The sequence below is a fragment of the Microtus pennsylvanicus genome, chromosome 2, assembly GCF_037038515.1.
Source record: "Microtus pennsylvanicus isolate mMicPen1 chromosome 2, mMicPen1.hap1, whole genome shotgun sequence".
Classification (NCBI taxonomy): Eukaryota; Metazoa; Chordata; class Mammalia; order Rodentia; family Cricetidae; genus Microtus; species Microtus pennsylvanicus.
This window is the reverse complement of record NC_134580.1, coordinates 83,594,082-83,599,440: the sequence shown is the minus strand read 5'-3', so window position 1 is coordinate 83,599,440 and position 5,359 is coordinate 83,594,082. Positions and strand designations below refer to the sequence as shown.

The 5,359-nt window shown below is 41.4% G+C and overlaps 1 pseudogene; it reads left to right on the top strand.

Moving 5' to 3' along the window:
• LOC142844283 (large ribosomal subunit protein uL6 pseudogene) overlaps window positions 1–4,264 on the top strand; it is a 5,152-nt pseudogene extending 888 nt beyond the window's left edge.
• Window positions 4,265–5,359: the final 1,095 nt, after the last annotated feature.

Here is a 5,359-nt window from a genome sequence, read left to right as displayed (position 1 = left end):
TCTATATCCAAAATCAACTGTAAAAAAAATAAAATCCTTAAATTAAAAGAGATAACAAGGGGCTGGAGAGATGGCTCAGTGGTTAAGAGCTCTGGCTGCTCTTCCAGAGGTCCTAAGTTCAATTCCCAGCAACCACATGGTGGCTCACAACCATCTGCAATGAGATCTGGTGCCCTCTTCTGGTATGTGGGCAGAACACTGTATACATAGTAAATAAATAAATCTTTAAAAAAAATGATTAACAAGAAAAAAGGGACCAGAAGCCTGTGCTGTGTGGGACAGAGTAACAAGAACATGGATTCAATCACAGAACAATGCACAGAGCGAAAACATCAAGCTGCATGTTAGCTGTTTTTCATATTTATTTGTTCATTTGTTTACTTACTCCTTAGTACTGAGATCTAACCCATATGCTAAGTTTTCACTCTACAGCTATACAACATCTCTAGCTTCAATATTTGGGAGAAAGATTTTCTCCCATCCCTCATAAATTTTCTAATAAACCCAACATTGATGGCTAAACGGTTTTCATGAAGAGTTCTGTTAAGTTGAGTATAAATGAGCTGAGTCCTGACACAGTTTCTCTGGTAGGAAGCACAGATGCACAGATAATACCTAGGTTACATGTTTTTTTTCTGACTGTTGCTTGGGTTGGTGTGGGATTTGGGGGTTAAGCAACTCTCCTGTGGTGTGGGATTCCCCTCTGTATCCTGTGAATATGTTTTATTACCATTGGTTAATAAAGAAACTGTGTTGGCCTATGGCAGGGCAGAATATAGCAAGGCAGGAAATCCAAGTAGAGACAGAGGAGGAAAGAAGGCAGAGTCAGGCAGACGCCACGTAGCAGCCAAAGGAGAAAGACTTCAGAACCTTACCAGTAAGCCAAATCCTCATGGTGATACCCAGATGAATAGAAATGGGTTAACTTAAGATGTAAGAGTTAGTTAATAGGAAGCCTGAGCTAACAGGCCAAACAGTGTTGTAATTAATATAGTTTCTGTGTGATTATTCGGAACTGGGTGGCCAGGAAACAAACATGCAATCTATACTCCTGCCTCAGTCTCCTCAGTAGCTTGCTGCAGGCCAAAGCGTATGTTTGTCTTTGATAGTGATACAAGTAACATCATTGGAGTGCTGGCTGTGCAATCTCGAAGACTACCCTTGGCACAAATTTCTATACATTAAAGGGAACAGTTTTGTTTGTTTGGTTGGTTGGTTGGTTTTTGTTGCTGTTGAGACAGGTTCTGTAACATGGGTTGGTCTTGAACTTACCACATAGAACCATTTTGGCCTTGAATTTGTGTCTGTAGTCTACTTCAGCCTCCCAAATGATGGAATTACAGACATGCACCACCACTGCTGACAAGAATAGATCATTCTAAAGGCTTTGTATACATGTTCATAAGTTACCCTTGGGAGTAGTTGAACCAATGTATCACTAGTAGAATATTCAGGATTCATTTCCTCATAGTTACATTTAACCTCTATCAAATTCATGGAGGGAAAGGTAGTTCCCTGTTGTCATGGGATTTTATCTCCAACTGCTGACTTTGTTCAATATTGCCCTAAATAGCATTTTCCCTTGTGTTTAGTCTTTCTCCATATCAGTTCATCTTGCATGCCCCACCAGTTCTGTATCAGAGTGTCTGTGCTCTAGTCCCCTGTTCAGAGAGCTTCAATTCGCTGTCTGTGAACTGAGGGTGAACTCTTCAGCCTGTTATTTAATGCACACCAATGCAGCCTCATTGCTCATCTCTTACCTCAGCCTCCACTTTCCTGCACATATTGTAGGACTCAGGGTCACAGGATTGTCACTCTCTTCTAAAGCATGACCCATAGTTTCTCAGCTCTTTGTCATCAGTCAGTGATGAAAGTTCACGTCACCAGCATGACACATCTCCCTTCCGTCACCTGTGGCAGACACTGCTAATGAATCATCCCACCTTTTCCCACTGAGCAGGGATACAGTGTCTCAGTGTTGAGCCACAGGCTGCTGCTACCAACGGAATGAACTGGGCACGGGAGGTGAAACTGACTTGCCAACTTTCCAATGGCCCTTTCACTTAGTTGGCATTCACCCTAGCTCCTCTTCTTGAATTTGCTGATTGAGATTCATTTCAAAGGCCCCTTCTTCTCATACTCCACTCTCCACCTCCAGTTCTCTAAACACATTCCATGGCTCCTCTACTTCTCCCTTCACTGTGCCTTCAAAAGAATAAAAAACTGTGTGCTATGTCATGTGTGCTAAAATAATAAGGATAACAACATCTCAGGTTCTGAAGCCAGACTATATTACATTGATGCTGGATCTGTGAGCTTTTGAACAAGTAGCTTAATATCTTTGAATGTCAGAATCCTATATGATGAGCAGAATAATGAGATAATGAGACCTACTACAGAAAGTTGTGAAATTCAATTTTTAAAAAAATGCAGGCCAAATGCTTACCCAAGTGTCTCTCTTTCTCACAAGCACACACACACACACACACACACAATAAAAAATAAAAACAGAAACCAAGCAGGGTGGCACACACCTTTAATCCCAGTACTTGGAGGCAGAGGAAGGTAGATCTCTGTGAATTCGAGCCACATAATAAAGAGACCTTGTCTCAAAAAGACCAGAATTAGTTAGAATTAAACTAAGGATTGGGAAAATGGCTTTGTGGTTAAGAGCACTAGCTGATCTCCCAGAGGACATGAGTTCAGTTCCCAGCAACCTTGAACACAGTACCCACATATTTCTCAAGAACTTAATCATAGGATTACCATATGACCTAGCAATTCAATTCGTAAATGTGTACCAAAAAAATTAAAACACGTTTACACCAGACCTTGGTGGTGCACGCTTTTAATCTCAGCACTTGGGAGACAGGGGTGTATCTGAGGCCAGCCTGGTCTACAGAGTGAGTGTCAGGACAGGCTCCAAAGCTACACAGAGAAGCCCTATCTAAAAAAACAAAAAACCAAACAGATTCAATGCAATGCCCAGCAAAATTCTTCAAAGACCTCTAAAGAATGGCGCTTAACTTCATATGGAAAAGCAAAAAACCAATGATAGCAAAAACAATCCTGTACAATAAAAGGCATCACAATCCCTGACTTCAAACTCTACTACAGAGCTACAGTACTGAAAACAGCCTGGTATTGGCATAAGAACAGAAAGGAGGACCAATCGAACCAAATAGAAGACCCGGATATCAATCCACACATCTTCAAACACCTGATTTTTGACAAGGAAGCAAAAAAAATTATCAAATGGAAAAAAGAAAGCATATTTAACAAGTGATGCTGGCATAACTGGATATCAACATGTAGCAGAATGAAAATAGACCCATATCTATCACCATGCACAAAACTCAAGTCCAAATGGATCAAAGAACTCAACATAAAGCCAACCACACTGAACCTCATAGAAGAGAAAGTGGGAAGTACACTTGAATGCATTAGCACAGGGAACCACTTCCTAAATATAACCCCAGCAGCACAGACACTGAGAGAAACAATTAATAAATGGGACCTCCTGAAACTGAAAAGCTTCTGTGAAGCAAAAAACACGGTCAACAAGACAAAACGACAGCCTACAGAATGGGAAAAGATCTTCACTAACCCCACATCAGACAAGAGGTCTGATCTCCAAAATATACAAATAACTCAAGAAATTGGACACCAGCTCTCTTTGCCCCATCTACTGAGAGACTGAAGACCATTCTCAGCAGTCAGACGGTCGACATTCCAGAAAATGTGGACATCACTCTGAAGGGGCGCACAGTCATTGTGAAGGGCCCCAGAGGAACCCTCCAGAGGGACTTCTATCACATCGATGTAGAGCTGAGCCTTCTTGGGAAGAAGAAGAAGAAGAAGAGACTCCGGGTTGACAAATGGTGGGGCAACAGGAAGGAACTGGCCACCATCAGAACCATCTGCAGCCACGTTCAAAACATGATCAAGGGTGTTACGCTGGGCTTTCGCTACAAGATGAGGTCCGTGTATGCTCACTACCCCATCAACGTCGTTATTCAAGAGAATGGGTCTTTGGTTGAAATCTGAAATTTCTTGGGTGAAAAATACATCCACAGGGTTTGGATGAGGACAGGTGTTGCTTGTTCTGTCTCTCAAGTCCAGAAGAATGAGTTAATTCTTGAAGGAAATGATAATTGAACTCATTTCAAACTTGGTGGCTCTCATACAACAAGCCACAACAGTTAAAAACAAGGATATCAGGAAGTTTTTGGATGGTATCTATGTGTCACAGGCTGATGAGTAAGAGAACTTATGAGGACACTAAGAGAGACTCACATAGATCTCATCTAATGGGAAGTAGAAAGTAGGAAAAGACAAGATATCCTGAGTAAATTGGGAGCATGGGGACCTTGGGGAAGGCTGAAGCAGGGAGGGGAGAGGCAGGGAGGGGAGCAGAGAAAAATGTAGAGCTCAATAAATATCAATAATAAAAAAAGGAAAACCAAACTACATGTTTACATAAAAACTTGTACTTATGTGTTTACACTCACATTATTGATAACAAGCCAATCGAAATCATCAACTGGTTAACAGATATGATAACTCACCTATGCAAGAAACTCAACCATACAAAGGAATGAAGAGTCTGGGGATGTAGCTCAGTGGTAGCACAGCTGCCTCCCGTTCTCAAAGCCATCAGCTCTAAACAAGAAAGTACTGATACACGCTAAAGCATGTACAAACTGCAATGAATACTGAGAACAAGTTATTAAGAACACATACTACACGATCCCATTTATATAAAATATGCAGAGAAGACAAATCCTTACAGAGAGACAGTAAAGTCATGGTGTCAGAAACTGGCAAAAGGGGGCATGGGGAGTGATTAACAGCTATGGGACATCTCTTAAGGAAATTGAAATGCTCTAGGTGGTGATGATTGTGCACAGCATTATGCGCAGACTGAAAGCTCCTGAATTGTGCATATAAAATGATGACTTGGGCTGGGCGGTGGTGGCACACGCCTTTAATCCCAGCGTTTAATCCCAGGGAAGCAGAGACAGGAGGATCTGTGTGAGTTTGAGATCAGCCTGGTCTACAGAGCAAGTTACAGGACAGGCCCCAAAACTACAGAGAACCCCTGTCTCGGTGGGGGGAAAAAAGAAAATAGAAAAAAGATAAAAGACAAAAAATGATATGATTTTCAATATGTAAATTTTAAATAAATTTTAAAAAAACAAAACAATACCACCTTATTGCACATGCCTGTGATCCCGGCATTAGTGAACTGAGGTAGGAAGAATGAAAGTTAAAAGCAAACCCAAGCCACATCTTGAGGCTTTGAGGCTCAATGCAGCACTAACCCAGCATGAACAAAACCCTTTGTTTAAAGCCGGAG